The sequence below is a fragment of the Rhinolophus sinicus genome, chromosome 4 (assembly GCF_057876585.1).
Source record: "Rhinolophus sinicus isolate RSI-liver-muscle chromosome 4, RSI-T2T, whole genome shotgun sequence".
Classification (NCBI taxonomy): Eukaryota; Metazoa; Chordata; class Mammalia; order Chiroptera; family Rhinolophidae; genus Rhinolophus; species Rhinolophus sinicus.
In genome coordinates, this window is record NC_142504.1 from 24574160 (window position 1) to 24595441 (window position 21282).

Sequence of the window (21282 nt, forward strand, 5' to 3'; positions counted from 1 at the left end):
AATACAAACATGATGTAATTCTTTCAGGGGGACTGAATATGGTGTACTGCATAAGAGCAAGGTATTGGACCTAGGACATTTGAGTTCCAATTTCTGCTCTTTACTAGATGTGTGACCTTGTACGATACAAGCAGTTTAAGATCATTGAGCCTCAGTGTCCTCCTACTTAAAACAGAAATAATAATGTTACTTTTTCCTAGAATAATTTGAGTATTAGGGTAAATTGTGCATGTTTATATGAAATATGTAAGTGATATATATGTCTGGCAAATAAAAAGCATTCTATATACATTTTCTCTATATATTCAAATATATACAAAATGCATAATTCATATATCACAAATGCATGCATTTTGATCCACTTAACTTTCTTTTTGTTTTTGTTTTATTTGTTTGTTTTTGCCATGCTCAGAAATTATATCTATAGCTACCAACTTATAGGCTGTATCTACACATACTGTAAAATAGTTATGAGAACAGCTTGTCCTTTTACGGTTTATCACGTTAAGCAGCTCAGTGCATATACACAGTGATACTGTCAGAAAATGTTTAGAAGTGTTGTTTGTGCAAGCCTGCTATCATTTGTGACAATGAGGATTCATGAAGAGAAAGTTGAGCTGGAGACATTTTGTACTTGAAATACAGGCCTGGTTGTAAGATCAGTTACCATGTTATGTTTAAGATTACAGGTTATGGATTCTGATTGATCAAGGACACCCTAATTTGTGGGTCTAGGAAAATTGCCTGCATCTTCAATATTTTTGTTGACTTTGAAACTGATGTAGTCATTGAAAGGGAAAAAAAAGCGTTGATTTTTCAATTAAGACGCAACCTTTACAATGCAAAGCAATAATAATTATAGTGTTCACTCAGCCTGAAGAACAAATCTCACTAGTTAAATAGCAATAATCAAAATGAGAACTATATTAGAAAGGTGCTAATTTTATGATCATTTCTTATTTAAATAATGAAAATGAATCCACGGAACCCTTGCTGTACCACTACTTGCAATAAAATGATACTCAGGTTTAGGTGTGGCCTCTGGAAACTCATTTAAAAGTAATTGGCTGCTTAAATTGTGAATGACCTAAGATCATCCTTATAAAATAGCCACTACAATGAATCAATTATTAGGCAGTGGCTGAACTTCTACCAGACCTGATATGTTTAACCCAGCAATGGGACACTGCATGCTAAATTTAAGAAAAGTAGATTCTTGTTATAACTAAAAAAAAGTAGCATTATTAACATCAGAGGATTGTTCAGCACTGAAGATCTTAAAGTAGCTATAATTTCACAAAGCAACATGTCAACTTTGGACCCAACATGTCTAGGTTCAAATCTTAGTTCCCCTGTTTATCATATTAGTGATCTTGGGCTGTTATCTAACATCTTTAAACCTTGTAAGTAAAAGTGGAAAGTGAATGGGTTAATGCAATGATTAAATGAGATATTTTACGTCAAGATTTTGGCACACAGGTTAGTATTTGATAACTCAGTAGCTCTATAGAAATAAGACATTATCAATATCTATTTAATACATGCACCTTTCTGAGGACAGAGGGTTTCATAAGCTACAGTAACAGTTTCAGAACAGTAATGCCAATAATACAGTTAAAAATAACTCAGAATGATTGCATTTGTTTGGCCTAGCAGTGAAACATGTTGGTTTGTGATATTCCTGCTCCCTACCACATGCAGGTAGTTGGTATAGCTTCCTTAGATAGATATAATGAATAGATTTTTCTCCAAAAAGTAAATATCACACTCCTTTCTATTATGCTCCTTGTACCAATCCAAAAGGAGGAAACTCTGCAGCTGTTGTAGCATATACATTACAAATTTGTGGAAGGCCCTGTTCCTTCTCTAATTTGTGTGGTAGGTTGTCTATGCACACTGCTCTAAATATTTCTTTTAATTAAAAGGATGAACACTGTGGGGGCGGCCGGTTAGCTCAGTTGTTTAGAGTGCGGTGCTCTTAACAGGGTTGCCAGTTCAATTCCGACATGGGCCACTCTGCGCTGAGCCCTCCACGACCTCAAGTAGATTGAAACAACTACTTGACTTGGACCTGATGGGTCCTGGAAAAACACACTTTAAAAAAAAAAAAAGGATGAACACTGTATTCATGACTACTAACTGAAAAAAAAAAAAAATGGTTCCACGGACCAAACTATTTTTAAACCATTGCTTACAGAGTCATTTCATTTTAGAAACTGCATTAATTACTTGCATAGTTTTAATGCCAAGGTAAATATAGTTAGATATTTAAGTATTTATTTACATAGGATAAAATTTGCATGCATAAATATATGTAAAAAAAAAGACTCATGATCCCTTACTTCAAGAAACCTACTAGGAAATTTGGACAAAGAGGGGGAAACATGCTGAGGATAGTTAAGATACAGTAGAGTGAGGAGTGAATATAATAGCCAAACATGCAGGTTCTGGAGTGCTACTAGTTAGGCACCATGCCCCCTGTCTGCTACTTTTTTAGCTGGGTGACCTTGGTGAGTCACTTAATCTCCCAGTATTTCCATTTTCTCAGCTTACGAAGGGGCACCTAATAGTAAGGATGCTGTCGATGTGGAACAAAGATACAAGAAGTCAGGGCATTCATAATTATTGACACCATTACTATAACATTAATAATAAAAATACTATATGACTGCAAATTAAAGCAATAGTACAGACCATAAATTCTATAGGGTTTTTGTTGTTGTTGTTGTTTCTTTTGGTTTTTAAAGTAAGAGATCAATATAGATAGGAATAGTTGAGAATGGCTTCATGAAGAAAATGAAACATGACTTGGAACTGGAAACCCAGGCTCATGAAATAATTAGAAATGAAACGAACCTAGAGATCATCCTCCCTTAATGAACAGTAATAACCAATACTTTCATAGTATTCACTGTGTGCTGCTCTTCTACCGCTTTATATATACCTTAATGCATCCAATCTTCAACCTTACTTAGTGGGAATCATTATTCCTGTATATTCTGTGATCTATTTAGCGGGAACTACCGTGTTTCCCCGAAACTAAGACCGGGTCTTACATTAATTTTTGCTCCAAAAGACGCATTAGGGCTTATGTTCAGGGGATGTCTTCCTGAAAAATCATGCTAGGGCTTATTTTCCAGTTAGGTCTTATTTTCGGGGAAACACAGTATTATCTCCTTTTTGTCAGATGAAAAAAATTGAGGCACAGAATAGTTAAATGAATTGTTCTGGTCACATAACGACAAAGTTGCAGACCTGACTCTGGAGTTGACACTTGTAACCGATATCCTACACTGTTTCAGATAGAGCGGTGTGCCAAAGATAAGGTGGTGGGGGCAAAACAGTTTGTCCAAGGTGACAACTAGTTAGTACCCAAGTAGTAAGTGACAGAGGTGGAATTTAATTTTCCTTGGCCCCTGATTTTCAATATTACTGTGTTTATGACACCTCAGTTGGCTCTTTAAGATTTGTATGAATTACCCAGTGGTGAAGGGACAGCCTGTTAGGGAACAGGTGTTAATTGCTCTGAAGTAGGTATGAGCGTTTTCTGTCCCTCATCAGGGAAAAGGCGCAGTATTTGGAGACAGACGTGTGCATTGGATAGTGGTAAAGATGAAGTTTGAAAGGTCAAAGTCAGTCATATTTTGTGAGTATGTAAAAGTCAATCAGATACACTTGGGGTTTATTCCTAAGGGCAACTGCCCCAGCCTGGAAATGTCTGAGTATGAAATTAGATGTCATGTTATTGAGGAAGAGAAAAGGGAGAGGAAAAAACAAAGGGGTATAATACATTTTTTTGTAAATGTGTTTTACCATATATGCACACTGTAGTTAACCATATTTAGAACAAATACATACTAAATAATGCATATGTTTCAGACATTATAATTATGTCAGTGGAATCTAATGTGGTAATTCAAAGAAATGTGCACTGGCTAAGAATGTACGTATGTATTGTAAGGGAAGAGGAGACTCAAACTTCATCTGACTTAATATTTATCCCTATGCGCACCCTCAATTTACAAAGCTCTTATTAACTTCAAAGGGGTGAGGAGGAGAATGCAAGCCAGGCCTATTATGTTTGTAATCATACAGTTGTTTTGCAGGTGGTATCCATGTGTTTCTCCAAAGCTCATCTTTTCTATTTGCACACATGGGAGGAAACCAAAGTACTTTCATCTTCATATTTGTCTAGATTTTTGGAACGGTGAGTTACAAAGGAGGTCTGTATAAATCTCCTTTGTGTGTTTAAGTGATAATGTAAGCTGCTGAATATATCAACTGGCTACAGTATTTGACACACCTAATAGTCCTCTTATACCTGGAGTTTACAGCACAGACAGTGGCAGGGCTCTGTGTTCTAAAGAATTAGATTATATTTCAGAATATAAAATGAAAAGGAAATGTAAAAAAATAAATCCGTTCTACACCTGAATTTCCTACACTATGTTGCGTTGGTAAACTATTGAGGAAGAGACTTGAAAGAATGCTGTTTGTCATTACTGTGTATTATGCTCTTCGATCACTAAGTTATAGAAAAATCATTATTCCTGTATATTCTGTGATCTATAGCAGGCATTATAATATCTGCATTCCTGTGAGCATACTGTTAACCTCTAAGTGTCTCAAAAAGGTTAAATTTAAATTGTAGATGCTTTAGGTTTACATAGCAGTAAATGTAGTTTTGACAGTTTAAAAGAAAGAATACATTGAGTGTTTGAATATGCTACCTCATTTAAGATTAGAGATCCATTTATGTGTAACTCACATCACATCCTAAAATTTTAAAATCCACAAGGATTAGTAACTACTATTTATTTAAGTGAAATTCATGTGAAAATTAAATCAAATGCAGAATTTATTTCCCAGTTAGTACATCTATATATTGTGGATAACATAAAGGCTTGCATTGCACAAGGATTGATTTGATTTTATGTGTATTTTGATGTTATCATGAAATGATCTGCCCAAGATAGAAGTAAAAAGATTTGTAATCTTCATGTATTATTGTCTTTGTGCTGTAATTGTCTATATCTTATAACACCTGTACCACATTGCTACCTAGTTATGCTCTATATTTTATGTTTAATGATGGTTATCTAATTTCCCCTTATTTGCAGTTAGCAAGTCAAAGTAAAAAAAAAAAAAAAATCCCATGCGTTGGAATGTTGCCATGGCACTATTGCATGGAGCCACATTTAGTAACTGGTGAGATATCTTGGTTCCCATTAGACAGGGCCTGTTTCCTGAAGGATCGAATGACCTGTGTAGTGTACTATACGGAGCTTTCCCCTGTAATGTAGCCTCGAGGATGGACTTGTGGGATGGTGCCATAGGAAGGCTCTAGAGTAGGGGAAAAAAGAAGCAGACATCCTTTGAACTAGCCGCTCGGAAGTTATATAAAAACTAATGCATAATAAAAATTTAAGGATAAGTTTGTACACATTTAAGAAACCTTTCTGGAATACTGTAAATAGGATGAAAATTGAGAAAACGTCTTAGGTTACATGTGTATATAACTAATGAATAATTGCATCACACTTGATTTTATATTTTCAGCTATTCTAGCAATTTTATATCCCTAGATCATATCAACTAAGTCAAATATAATTGTAACTTCATTTAAACAGGTCTTAATGTAAGTTGGCCTGCAAGGCATAGAAGTCGGATTTAACAAGCTGTATATCCATGATTAAAGTATTTCTCAATAGCTGCTCATTGTAAAGAATGTGAAGATGGACCAGAGTAATCTCTTAAATTCCTTATGAAGTCTTGCAATCTGACTTGGTGCATTTATTTGTGAGTCATAACTCCCAACTGTTATGCCAATGAAAAATTAGAGATGTGTTCCTGTAGGGAAGAAAAATAACTTTTTAATCTAACATATAACACATTTTTAAAAAGAAGGTTATATTTAAAGGACACAATCTATTAAAAATGAGTATGTTAAATAATCACAAAATGGTAATTTAATTCTAAAACTCTTCATTCCAGTAACAGTTTTCTTAGGATTTTATCCTTTAGCTATGGAAATGTGATCTGTGTATACGCACTGATCATTTATATTGACTTCTTTCAATACTCACACAGTAAAATCACACAGTATGTGTAGTGTATCTTACATGGTGTTTCTTGACTAATTTCATAGCCATGTTAAACCTAAGGGCTCTCTTGGTTGGTTTTCTTTGTCAACGTTTGGCTTGTTTGCTTCTCGTTTTACTGGTTAAGTCTGGGCTTATGTCAGAAGAGACTATAGTTAATTATTCTAATGTCACTCTTGTGCTTTAGATATTTTTAAGTTAATATTTATTGTTAAGAAATGATAAAATGGCTTGACTGGCATCTGGTTGTGTGCCGATGATGGGGTATTGTCACAGTTTAGGAAGCCAATACTGCTACTTACCTATGAGTCCCACTTTTTAAGAAAGTCTCATGGATTTTCATAAGGAATTTTGGCCAACATCAATATTATCTGCTGCATGAAGAAACAATGCACTTTTCTAAATGTTTCTACATAAGCACGATGGCTTTTTTTCTTCACAAAGGCTATTTTTGGGCTTAAAAAATGTGGCTCCCAAATCATAGTTTTTTGTTTTTGTTTTTTTGTAATTTTATATCTTATGCTTGTTCCCTGTTCCTTTTGAGTTGATTCTTAATCTGATAAAGTGAACATTTTCCAAGAAGGGCAAAATACTTTGGGGAAAAATTTTTCCGTAGAGTGGTGATTCCTCATGGAAGCGGCTCTAATATATACAGAATTAAATATTACAAGCCAATTTTAAAGAAAATCCCCAAATTCATTTTGGGGAAGAAATTTCAAAATTTTGCACCAAATTAGTAAGTAGTTGGTTTAATGTGTTTGCAGGATTTGCCCTAGCTAATATTAATAGCTATAACAATTGAGGCCAAGTGACAGATAATTTTTTTTAAGAAGGTGTTTATTGTTAGGAAAATTGCGAAGTTTCCTTTGTAATCACTTTATCTTTACTATTTTGACAGCATGTAGAGTTTTATTGGCATTTCCTGAAAAATACTTTTTTTTTGGCCTAGCCAGCTGGCTTGCTTTTTTTGGGCAAACTTTTCTAGCTTTGGTATTAAGAACATATTTTCAGCTTTGATTGTCTACCAATGGGGTCTTTTTGAGCAAGGAGCCAAGTGGCTAATAATGTGGATTGATCTCAATCCTGTCTTTAGTGGAGTGACCTCAGAATGCTGCAGGTGTGCTTCAATATAAGTGTTGCTTCCTACTTATTCTAGTGTATCATTTCTGTACTGACCTGATCGATTTAAGACCATGCAAATTACAGGCTCTTTTCACATGCAGCCTGGGGAAAAAAAAAAGTATGTTGTAATTATAAATCAAAAGTCAGGATTCACTAACTTGAAAGAAAATAGAATTTTTCAAGCAGTACAGGCTTATCAAATCAAAATTGAAAGATCCTTTTCAGTGGGTAAATACCAAAACAAGTAAAGCTCAAACATTTGAAGAAATGGAACAATAATAGGATTTTGTTAGACTCAGGAGTGTGGTACGTAGGTTTGTAGGTTTAGTTGTCTTGGTGGTGGTAGTCACTCTGTAGGCCATGTACCATTTTCCTGATCTCTGGGCTTACTTAAAGACTTTTCCATATCATGTGGATGCATGTGAGATGAATTCTAAATTTTGAGTTAATATTGTTCCAGTTCTGAAGACCACAGTAATAAATTCACTTAAGCAAGTATTTGCATCACTAATAACTTGTTTAATTGCTTTTAAAATAATGCTGGATGAAATGGTTATACTCTATTTCATAAAAACTTATTTATTTGTCTAATTGTTCTTAGTAAAACCTACAAATCATAGAAACTGCTGGTCCATTTAGTGACTATTTTTCCAAAATGATGACAGGCATATTAGTAATTGGCAGTCTTCTTTGGCAATGAAATAATTAGCTTAATTTTGTTTGTTTTTTTAGGTTTTTTATGGTCTATAGAGTAGGTAATATAAAATTTTAGGTTTGAGCTCCTTTATTTGTGATTTAATAAAGAAGGAAAATTGAAGAGCACATTGTTTATTATATAAATAAAATATCTTTAGATCCTACCATCTGCATTAATTCTTGTCTGATGACTATTATCTGCCTTCTTTTTTTGTATAGGTGGATTTTAAATGATATTTTTAACAACTTTTTTTTCCAGAACCATTTGTTAGAGATCTATACAGATAGTGTACAAAGGGTGGAACTCTGGGGTTCGTTCTGGAGGAGAGAGAGGCAGGGGAGGCAGGACAGAGGAAGCCTACCTATTATTATTAAAATGCGTTCTAACTGTGGGAAGGGCCTGTCTGTCTTTCTGGTTCCACAGTGGCGTGGGCTGAGCACCCGTGGTTTCTGGGTATTCTGCAGGGCCCATCTGTCATAGCATTCCTCAGAACTTCTTGAGGCCACACTGAAGAACACTAGGTAGTGCTGGGATCTTCCAACCCCTCCTTCCCTAGGAATAATAATAGTTACTGGGAAGCCTTTCCCAAATAGTTTTGCCCATCATTGAAAAGAAACTGTAGAATGACTAGGCAGAGAAGTCCTATTTACTTTTGTAACTTTGTAGGGCTACCAAGACTATATTAAAGCAAAGTAGACCAATTTCTGCAGAAGAGGTATATTCATAAAAGTCATAATCAGAATGAGGGAATTTATTAAGTGGAGCAATTTTTGAGAAGTGTGGGATTGGGTGGGCATCTTGATTCAGAACTTCATTTCAGTTTATTAGGTCTGTTTCTCAAATAGCTGCAGCTTGTTCAGGTTTTATTCCTGCCAGTTGGATATAAAGTCCTGTATGTTTGGGCTCACGGTACAGAATTTGTTTCCAAAAAAATAGTGTCGTGCTGCTTTCCATCTACTGGACCAGTAGGGGTAGGAAGATCTGATTCGAAGCCAATGCAAAATGCAAAACTGATTAGATTTGGATTGTTCATACATTAGGCTTTTCTTTCCCTGTCCTTACCTTTTTCCAGATGGAAGAACTAGTTTCCTCCCAGGGCACTTTCTCTAGGCAATTAGACTGTGAAGATGAGGTTCATTTAGTACCACTATTGCTGAAGCCCTATGATAGCAGGATTGGGCTTTACAATTTAGAGGAATGAATCAATACATTCTGTACTTTGTTTCTTTATTTTTTAATTAAAGGTGCGTTTGATGCTTTTAAAATTAGGAAAGCAACTTTATCCTTGATTCTGCCTTTTGTTTTATTAATATAACAACATTACTTTCTGACATCATCTGGAAAGTAGGTGGTCCATGAAACACCTTTTAAACATCAAGTGTTTTAAAATGTTAACCATATTGCATGTATACCTTTCTAATGTGCATTATGTACCCTCCCTTCTTGAATATAGTGGGTTATACCCGATTTTGCTTTTTCATGATGATTAAGGCTCATCATCATGAGTTTCAGTGACCACTGTTTGCTAAAATGCAGTAACGCCCTCAGTTATTATTGAGGTGTGTAGACACCTGTGTGTCCTCAGAACATTATGCCCTCTGAATTACATTAGATTTTTACATTTTTCCCTTCTGACATTGATAAGCAGGCACCTATACCCACACATTCAATTTTGGAGCTACAAGGAAAGGTTGCTTAGTCCAATGCCTTTATTTTGTAGATTAGGGACAGAAGCCCTGGGAGGTTGCACAGTTTGTCTATGGTCACACAGCTAGTTAAGGGTGGGGTAGGATCTAGGTATGATTAATTTACTCCTAGTCCAGTGCTCATTCTACCAGGCCACATGTTTACTTTTTCCTTCAGTCAAGGTATCTTTCCCTACAGATTCTTCTTGTGTACTTTTTTTTTTTCGCTCTTAATATGTAGTTGACAGAAAGTGAAATTGGGTACAAGATGAAATAGAAAAATTACTGAAGTGACAGTCTGATGGCCGGGAGTCCTGCTACTATCATAAGTCACTTTATTTCCTTGAGTCTCAGTTTATCCTCTGTGAAAGGAAGCTGTTGGGGATGAATAATGGTAATAACTAACATTTACTGAGCACTTACAATGTGCCAGGTACTAGTCTCATGTGAATTACCTCATTTAAGTCTCACACAAACCCCAGGCGGAAGGTCTGTGATAAACGTCATATTTTTACTTAGGGAGAAACTAAGTCACAGAGCAGTTACCTGGTTTACCAGGAGTCCTTTAGCTAGTAAGTAGCAAAGCCAAGATTCAGCGTCCCTGTGCTCAACCATTCTAGTTTCTGGATGATCTACTGTAGCTGTAATGCCTAATGCTTCTGGGTTTGAAAAATAACATCACCAACAGTTAACATTATTGAGCACTTATGGTTCTATACACTTTATACATAGTGTCTCATTTAATCCTATCAGTAAATGTGAGGTGGGTGTTATTATCCTCATTTTATAGGTGAGGAAACTGAGGCACAGAGAGAGGTTAAGTGGCTTGCCCAGTCTTATAGCTGGTAAGTGGCAGTGGCGAGATTTGAAGTTAGGCAGACTTGAGTGACTGCCAGCTTTGCCACTATGCCTTATTGCCTAGGAATGAGTATTTGAGTATGTGAGCCATGGGGTAACATGCATTTTGTAATATTTATATTTGCTGACTAGAGAGGGTGTGTGTGTGCACTCATGCAGGTCCACATGTGGATACACATTCACTAATGATTTCTTAGGTGTGTGTTAAATGAGGGGTAGAAAACATTCATTCCAAGCATATAAGTGATTGAAGTTATTTAGTGCAAAAGATAATGAGGTGTGGAGTGGTGGGAATGGTGGGGATGGTGGGGACTGTAGCAAACAATAAACTATAGATGCTTGCAAAAGGCAGCTGATAATGGGCTCAGCCAATGGCTTCCCTGCTTTTCAGTCTGGAAAGTGGACTCAGTGTTGTTGGATATAGTGTTTTTTTCTAGAGAATCCAGGAGTTTAGATTTTTAAACCAGAAAAAAAGGTTTTGAAGCTGATTTTTAAATGATCACAACTAATTGAAATTAATCTGAAACCATCTGTGAACCAAACAAACATTGGCAACCTCTGGTTTAGATCATCAAGACCCATAAGTACTGTGTTTCCTTGAAAATAAGACCTAGCTGGACCATCAGCTATAATGTGTCTTTTGGAGCAAAAATTAATATAAGACCCGGTCTTATATAGTAATATAATATAATATAATATAGTATAGTATAGTATAGTATAGTATAGTATAGTATAGTATAGTATAGTATAATATAATATAATATACCAGGTCTTATATTAATTTTTGCTCCAAAAGACGCATTAGAGCTGATTGTCCAGCTAGGTCTTATTTTCGGGGAAACACGGTAAGTGACCTTCAGATGAGAGAGCTGGCTGCATTTCACTTATCACTGTTTTTGAAGAGAAGGAAGACAAGCCAAACCCTGTGTTTCAGGTCTATTCTTTTCTATAAAGATGGCATAATGGTACTCTGCAGTGTAGAGAAAGTTGAATTATTAAGTATACTTTTAAGAAATAATTGTCTTCTGAAACTGTAACCTAATTAGTAGGCTTTACTCTGTGGACTCCTGGCTTCTGATTTCAGCTGTGTCCTCAGCACTAGTTCCAATTCTGCTGAGGTGCAGGATCACCTCTGGGACTTTTAAAATCTACATCCCCTTCTTTATCCAGGCACGCCCCTGGAAAGACCATTCAGGAGTCCCTACAATAGAATGTGCAATCTCTATTACTGTAGGAGTTTGGTATTAGAAAAAAAAGGTTTGCTATCCTCTTCTGAGAAATGTGTTTGATTTCTGCGAGCCTCAGTTTTGGTTTCGAAACTGCCCAGAAAGTTCCTTACAGATTCTGAGTAAGTACTTCTGGGAGCAAGGTAGGGGAATATTGATGACCGTTTGCTTTCCTCTAATAATTAAAGTACCTTCTCTTTTTTATCCGTTTACCCATTGGCTTTCCATTTATAATTCCTGTCATATGAAGGTTTCCTAGTACAAACACTAACTCAATTCCTAAAACGTGTTCATATCTAATATCCTCTTCAATTGAAAAATTCTGAGATGCATAACATGGGGTGAAAGTCCCCCTTCCTTTGCCTTTGTGATGACTACTAAATAGCATATTTTGTGTGGCCAAAATAACAACAAAGAGCGAACTAGGTATGGGATCTATCCCAACTGATAATAGTCCTTTAAAAACAAGGTATCATCTATTTTATAACTGCTCTACTTAAAGAATATCATTTTTAAAAAAGTATCAGATTGCTGTGCTATGGTCTAAATTCCTGTCTCAGAAATGTTATAGGTGAATGTATTTCCAAATGATTCAAGTAATGGAAAATCATGAAAACTTGAATCAGGGTCCCTGTCCTTAAATGTGATTCAGTTTGCATTTTGATAGCAGTTTAGAAATGTTATCGCTTGTTTTGTCACAGACATAATTCACATCTTTCTTCAGGCACTGTAAACAAGAGAAATGGTTTAATGGCCCCATAAAGGCAGTCTGCTGATAGCTGAGATTAAGCCCTTTAGTAATGGATGTTGGTGTATGTATGTGTGAATGATATGTGTGTACAGTGTGTGTGTGTGGGGCCTCGGAAGAGGTAAATGCACTGGAAAAGAATCTTTGTGAGCCTCAGATGTGGAAGCAGTGCCTACTGCTTTTTTGTGTGTCTTTCTTGGAAGATGGATTTACAGGGGATGTGACACTATTGTCTTTATTTGTACACAAGCCTTCCCCTTTGCCTCTGGAATTTAACTGAGTACTAATTGAGGTCATTGCTATCCATTTATCACCTGAATTTGAAGTGATACTCACTTAAAGTGAATGTTTTGCAATTAGTGAATGTATCCCTAACTATCTCTATATATTTGTATAAAAGGCTGCATGCGTTTTTTCATGCCATGCTTGTATCAGGTCTTAATCTAATTTATGTATACTGTTTACTTTTTTACCCTTTTACAGATATATATATATATATATATATATATATATATATATACACACACAGATATATATATACACAGATATATATATATACACAGATATATATATATACACAGATATATATATACAGATATATATATGTATACACAGATCTATATATTATATTATATATATAATATAATATATATAAATAAATATATATATATATAATATATATATATATATATATGTATGTATATAAATTCACTGCTATAGCCAAGTGGAAAAAAATTTTACAAGCACTTCAGTGTCCACAGAATTTGTTTTGACTTTCTCAGTTATACTTTGTGGACAAGTGTAAAAAAAAATTATCTACATCAGACATAGCCGTGGTAAGTAAATGCCTTGAAATTCCTCAAATCACATACATTTGTAGTATTTTAGAGCCTCAATATTGTATCTTTTTTTCATCATCTTGTTTCTATATATATACCCATTGATTGGCTATACAAGCTGCACACTTGGTTTTGAGTCAGAACAAACAAAGTTAATGAAGCAAAATTAAACGTCCTTTGTTAACTAATTTAGCCGCACCCTGTCACTAGCAGATGTCACTGTACCATGCCGCCACTTTCATGTTTTCTTTCTCCTTTTTCATTGTAGACCATAATCTAGAATAAGGATCAGCAAACTTTCTTCTGCAAAGGGTCAGAGAATAAATATTTTAGGCTTTGCAGCTCATAGGGAGTCTACCACAAAATTCCATTGTAACTTCAAAGTAGAGCTAGACTACAGTTAAATGAATGGGTGGGACAATGTCCCAATAAAACTCCATTTACCAAAACAGTCGGGAAGGCAGATTTGGCCCACAGACTGTAATTTGCCAACCCCGATTCTAGAACATCATACAGTAGTAAACTACTCTGGAACAGAATTTTTGAGCAGACCAGAAATCTCAACATCAAAATCCATGACTCTCATCAAGATTCTGTATTCCTAGCTAGTTTTACTTAAAAAAAAACCAAAACCTACAGATTTGATTTAAAAACATGGTTCTGTTTAGAGAAGTAATTAAATATGTGATGTGTTTCTTTTCCTAGGGTAATTGTTTTGTACTCACAGAAATTGCTACTCTATTTCACTCTTATGGTAAGAGTTGAGAGGAAAGCAGAGTAGAAGGTCAGCACCAAGACAACTTGTTTTATTTACATCGCTGTCCACATACAAAAGGGGACCCATCACTTGTGACATTTTGGTTATCAGAGTCTAGGGGAAGCTTTAGATGCTGGATAGCACCATTTTTCCTTCAGTGGACTATGAGTGATGGGACTTTTTAAATGCCTTTGGTCACAGTAATAAATTGAAAGAAGGCAGAATGCCTAAAAGCAAACACAAATGCTCTGAGAAATATGTTCATTTAGATACAAGTGCCTAGAATAGATCATTAAGGTCATGTATACAGAAATATGCATCACATACCCATGAATTAATCAAACTTAAAGACTTGCCAATATCTTTATTAGAGAAAACTCCTTTAAAACAAAACAAAACACCTAAATAAAGTTTTAATTGGACTTCTGTGAGCTCTTGATGGTAAAACTGTCTCAATTTTCATCTTCTTTCTATAGCCCCACATTCCCTCCTCCTCTCAGTATCTGAGCCACAATAAATGAGTGAATTAATGAAAAAAATGAATGGATAAAAAAACATCTGATATAATTTTATAGTGCTGCTCATGCATGAAAGAAATCAGAAGCGTATTTATTCAAAATAAATTTGATTATATGCTCAAGGATTCCAGAGTTGCAGTCAAAAGCTCAGGGCTCTCTAATTCTTAACCGGTTATAAGTTAGTTCTAGGTCTTTAGTTAGAGGGGAAGCTTAGCGCCTTATTTTTTTTTCTTTCTTGTTGTTGTTTTCTTTTAAATTTGCAAAATGGGGAGATAAAAATAAATTTTTTTGTGGTCTCGAATGAGAATCAAACATAATATAGGTGAAGCTTCCTTGCAAACTTTGTAATACTATGTAAACTTGAGGTTTTTTTAAAAAGCTTTACAGCTACTGTTTTCTATCACTGTTCCAAACTCAACCACAATTGAATAAGTTGACACTTACAGTGAAACACATTATCTTTCTTAAATTTACAACCATAGACATGCAAATCAAAACTCAATTCATAGGTTACATTGTTTATTCTTTGGACTGAACACAAACCAGTCAGTTTTAACAAACACGATCTGTTTTTAATATAAAGTACAAAAAGAATGCTTCGGTATCCTGATTGTTTAGAAATTATTCTTCTATAAGCAGATTTTTAAATTCATTATCTTCATCTACATTGTAGGTGTTTAAATGTGGTTTATTATATAGCTACCCTCAGCCAAAGATGTGGTTCTATACTGGAGTTGCTGCACTTGGAAAGCCAGTGGCATTTCTATGCTGCAATAGAATGAGGACAAGTTTGCGCCTCTGTTTGAAAAATGTAGGCAGAAAAAAATGGAAGCAAGATGATGTCACATAGTTCATAAATCTAAAATGAAAACGATTACTAATTAAACAAATACTTTATAATGAATACAATAATCCCAAGTAAACTTTTTGAGTTAAGAAGTGGTTAAGTTTAGTTGGGAAGTACTCTTTTTTTTTTTAAGTCCTGGTATTTTGGAGCTTTTAAGTTGAACTACTAGAAGAACTGTCATCATTTAGTCAGCCTTATGACGTGGTTTGAAAGGTCAAGCTGCTATCAAAGAAAAAATGCAAGATGCAGCTCTTGCGTGTTCTTTCTGCTTCTTCTCCTAAAGGTCTGGATTGTCCAAAGGAGTTACAGGTCATAAAGTTTGCATGGAAATGTGTTCAAGGAGTGCCTCAGGAAGACTGCGGAATTCAAAGAGAATTTATCTGAATGTCTGAAGTCAGGGATCAAGATATAATGTGATATCATTTTGAACCATCACTTCTTTGTAAATGAAATGAAGGAGTTAACTCACTTGATTGGATGCACTTGAAGAAGGAAAGATTCACTTTAATTAAAACTACAAACAATGCAGACGCCTGTAGCTCTCTGTTCCAGACCCAGCAAGGATGGTACAGTTAGAGAAATGAAATGTACCTCGCAGCCTCTGCAGCAGGCTGGAGCCGTGTTCAGCAAAAGTAATTTAATTAGTGTTGATCATGACTCCAGATGATGGTGATTTGATAAGGAATAATTTAGTACTTAACAGCCTTTTACATGCACCAACTCCATGTGGGAAGGTAAAGCAAATTGCACAAAATGAATGTGCTGCTTTCACTTGTGCCTGTGCCAGTGAGCTGGAAAACTGCCTGTTAGCAGACGTTCAGACTCTCAGCCCTGTGATGAAATATCCAACATGTTCTCAGCTCAGCCCTCTCTGGTGGGAGTCTCTGTACTACCCTTATTTAAGAATAAATAAGATAAGCCACTGTTGTGGTATAGAATCTCCCGGAAGCAGGAAAGTGAAAAGGAGGAAAATAACATGTGGTTCTTGTGCAAAATGGTAGGATCTTTAGGGTGGCTTCTCTCCTTGTTTTCCTCGCCCATAACAATTAAAAAAAAAAAAAAAAAATCTAGCCAACTCAAATTCATTGGATTACTTATTTGGCTTATGATTAGAAAAATACAATCACAGTTCCAAGGGCCCATAATGATTAAGAGGCCCACACACATTGAATGGGTTTTGGAAAAAGTAGGGAAGCTCTGAACTTCTGGAAGTAGGGGAACTGTGAGAATTCCTGAGTGTCGACATCTGACGAAAAGGACAACGTTGTTAGTGTTGTTTTTTTAAAGTCTTTCCAATTACTGGACACATTTCAATGTAGTGCACACTGGATCCAGGTGTTATTAAGCATTACAATGGATTTGAAATTAGCCTGGTTATGAGAATCACCTAAAAATGTTATAAGATACAGAATCCATATCTATCTATCTATCTATCTATCTATCTATCTATCTATCTATCTATCTATCTCCCAGTCTTCTTGAATCGGAACTTCTGCAAATGGTATGTTAATTTGCTAGGGCTGCCATAACAAAGTACCACAGACTGGGTGGCTTAAAAACATCCCCGCCATTTATTGTCTCAGAGTCCTGGAGGCTACAAGTCTGAGATGAAGGTGTCGGCAGGATTCTGAAGGCTGTGAGAGAGAATCTGTTCTATGCCTCCCCCCAGCTTTTGGTGATTTGCGGGCAATCTTTGGCATTCCTTGGGTTGTAGAAGCATCGCTCTGATCTCCACCTTCATCTTCACATGGCGTTCTCTTGTGAGTAGTTCTGTACCCTAATTCCCCCATTTTGTAAGGACATCAATCATATTGGATTAGATCCCACCCTAATGGCCTCATCTTAATTAACCTTCCAAATAAGGTCGCATACTGAAGTACTGGTATTAGGACTTCAATATTTGATTTTTAGGGGGGGGCACAATTCATCCTATAACATGTGGGGTCTGGGAATCTTTGTTTTTTCAAAAGTTGCCTGGGCAATTTGGTGATTAGTTAGATTTGGGATCTAGACTGTAGGGATTAACTTGTCTCTGATGGCACTTTGGGAATCCGTATGTCCTTTCGTCTCAAGTCAATTCAGGGAGTTCATGGTCCAATCTGAAAGCCCCAGAGCTCCAGATAGACAGTGTATCCGTTGGGATGGATCACGCCTTTTGCTTCTTGGTTGATGCCAGTGGATATTTTGGTAGAAGGCTACTGTCATGGTAGCAACCATTCCTGATGGTGCATCAGACTTGTCATTCCTCCCCTCACTCATCTGGAATTACTTATCCTATGAATTTGAAGCACATTCTCAGATGTCTCTGCTGGAACAGGAGGCCAGACATGTTCAAATATCTTAATTTGTATAGCATTGCTTGATGGTCCTCATGTTTTAAAAACTTACTGTTGAGATGTGCATTTATTATAATGCAAACCCTACACGTGCAGCTTGATGACTTTTTCAGATTTATATATTCATAAAACCATCACCCAGAGCAAGATATCAAATATTTCCAGCACTGTAGCAGGTTACTTGCATCCACAAATAGAAGGGGATTCTTTCATTATCAGTTAGTTTGGTCTGTTTTTGAAATTCATATACTCCACACACTTTCATGCTTGGCTGCTTTTACTCAATCTCACGTCTGTGAGACCGTCTGTGTTTCTGCATGTGTCAGTAATATATTCTTTGTTATTCCTGCATAGTATTCCATTGTATGAATTTGCCACATATTATTTATCTATTTCCTGCTAATGAACATTTGAATTTTCCAGTTTTTGCCATTATGAATAAAGCTGCTACGAACATTCTCATATGCGTCTTTCAGTGAACATATGCAGTCCTTTCTCTTGGATATACACCTTAGAGTGTAGTTATTGGACATAAGGTAGATTTATGAGCCTTAGCAGCTACTGCCAAAATATTTTTCAAAGTTTATTTATCAGTTTACAATCTCAATAGCATATATAAGTTTCTGTTGCTTTAGAACTTCAGTCTTCATAATGCCAAGCTTTTGTAGTTTAGCCATTCTGGTAGGTATATAGTAATAATCTCATGTGGTTTTATTTGCATTTTCCTGATGAGTAAAGATGTTGAATACCTTTTCATATATGCTTTTTATGCTCTTCATTTGTTTGTTTTGCCATTTGGGTGTCTTCTTTTATTAATTGCCTGTTCATGTCTTCTGTCCATTTTTAATTGGGTTACTAGTTTTGTCTTATTAATTTGTAGCAGTTGAATATGATTTGTACTATGTTGAATATGAGTTGTCAGATCTTTGTATTGCAATGTAGTCAGTAGCTTACTTTCTACTCTTTTTTTTTTTTTTTTAAAGATTTTATTGGGGAAGGGGAACAGGACTTTATTGGGGAACACTGTGCACTTTCAGGACTTTTCTCCAAGTCAAGTTGTTGTCCTTTCAATCTTAGTTGTAGAGGGTTCTGTTCAGCTTCAAGTTGTTGTTCTTTCAGTCTTAGTTGTGGAGGGCGCAGCTCAGCTCCAGGTCCAGTTGCCGTTGCTAGTTGCAGGGGGCACAGCCCACCACCCCTTGCGGGAGTCAAACCAGCAACCTTGTGGTTGAGAGGACATGCTCCAACCAACTGAGCCATCTGGGAGCTCAGTGGCAGCTCAGCTCAAGGTGCCATGTTCAATTTTAGTTGCAGGGGGCGCTGCCCACCATCCCTTGCAGGAGGGGAGTCGAGGAATTGAATTGGCAACCTTGTGGTTGAGAGCCCACTGGCCCATGTGGGAATCGAACCGGCAGCCTTCGGAGTTAGGAGCACGGAGCTCTTAACCGCCTGAGCCACCGGGCTGGCTCCCTTACTTTCTACTCTTAATAGTGTATTTTGATAAAGAGAAGTTTTAAATTTCAGTGAAACCTACTGTTCAGATTATTTTCTTATATGATTAGTGATTTTTGTGTCCTGTTCACTAATCTTATTCTACCTCATGGTCCCAAAGACATTTAGTCTCTGATATACTGGACATTTTGACAAATGTGGTAAACTTTGCATCATACTGCATATTTAACTCTTTTGGTCTTATCAAATTTATTCTTATAAATTAGTTCTGATCTCTCAGGTATAATAATCTGTTACTTCGTTGAATCACAAATTGAGTTCCTTATATGTTACTACTGATTTTTTTTTGTTGTTGTTTAGAAAAATATAGAACTTAAAACTTAATCCCAAGTGCTAACCTTGAGTATCCACATTTTCTGTATATGTGCAAAGATGTAATAAATAGTTAAAATGATCTGTTAAGAAAGCAACAAATATGTGGCTAATGGTTGCGTATACAATATTTGTCATTCTAAGTAGTAGATGCACACACAGGAAGATAATTTTTTTTATACATATGACTTTAAATTCTTTTTTTTTTTTTGTCACATTATGAAGACTTTTCATCCTGCAGATTTGGGATGTAGATAAAAGCAGAGAATAAGATAATGAACTTCTATCTACCCATCAATTAGATTTTAACATTTATCAACATTTTTCTAATTTGCATCATCCCCCATCATTTTTTCTAGACTATTTTAAAGAAAATCCCAGATACCTTATTGTTTTCTGGAAATACGTTGTGATTCTCTAACTTCAAACCTTTTTTGTACAACTGCCATTCCATTATTATTACATCCAACAAAATTAACAATAATTTATTAAATATCTAACACCAAATGTCTTATTTGTTGCAGTTTTCTTTCTCTACTTAGTTGTTCAAATCAGAACCCTGACAAGTCCTTATAATTGATTCTTGAGGTTCTTAAATCTCTCCTATCTGAATGATTAATACATTATAACTTTCTGACTTGGTAAAGTTAATGAACATGAACACCCTTGGCATATGAAGACGTGTAATTTTCCCTTTGTTTCTATTCTTCTACTCTCTACAGTGAATAGGTATATTAAACACACATTACAGATATTAAACTGACCACCGAGTAAAATTATTTTGTTACTATTTATTAAGTTTTCCTTAAACAATTGATTTTGGTGAAATTTGTTTCTTAGGCAAATTTGTTTTCTATGATGTTTCAGACGGCTTTTGAGTAACATTGAACAATTTTGTCAAAATTATGTACATGTAAAACAAATAGCATTTATTTTCCTGTAGCTAGTAGTTCTTGATATCAAATTTTTATATTAAAATTGTATATAACATTCAGACTGGTACAAGTTTATTATGCCATAATATAATCAAGATCGAATGGTATCATAAACTACAAGGTTTCTCTTGTCACATTTTTATAGAATACAGACTTAATATTTTATTTTAATTCTAGTTTTTATAGTAGTTACTATAAATCTCTAGAACGTGTGTACTTCTTATGTTTATCCCTTGATTAGTCATACTTGTGAATATTATACATAAAAATAAAATCCATTTTCATGTCTGCTTTATTCTTTTATCGATTTTCCGTTTATAGTAAAACTTCAGTTATTCTGACAAGATCTCTAATAGCTATTTTTTCAATTTCATATACAAAAATAAAAAAAAAAACTACATGGTATTTATTGTTTTTAAAGCTATGGTTCTCTTCAAATATACATGTCTTCTAGCCTTCATATTTTATATGTTCTTTGTATTATATTAAGCATTAATGAATGTAAATAAATATAACCACATATAAGACATGAAAAAGGACAAAATATCATTTGATGGAGAATAATTGTTGTATGGTGGATTACATGTGACAACTTTCACATATTTCGCACATTTCTTCCTCACAATTCTGGGAGGTAGGTAGGCATGTACTTCTCTCTCTATTTTATAGATGAGCATTTGACTCAAAGATGTTACCAAATTGACATCAGTTGCACCTGGATTTTCTTTCGCCTAGTTCAGTTATCATTCCATTAAACCATTACTATTGATGGATTTGAGATGTTTTCCTTTC

At 35.3% G+C, this 21282-nt stretch overlaps 1 protein-coding gene across 12 annotated transcripts in view; it reads left to right on the top strand.

The window, feature by feature from the left end:
* The window catches only part of ETV1 (ETS variant transcription factor 1), a 90226-nt gene that overhangs the window by 25284 nt on the left and 43660 nt on the right, over positions 1–21282 (top strand). The window lies entirely within an intron of this gene.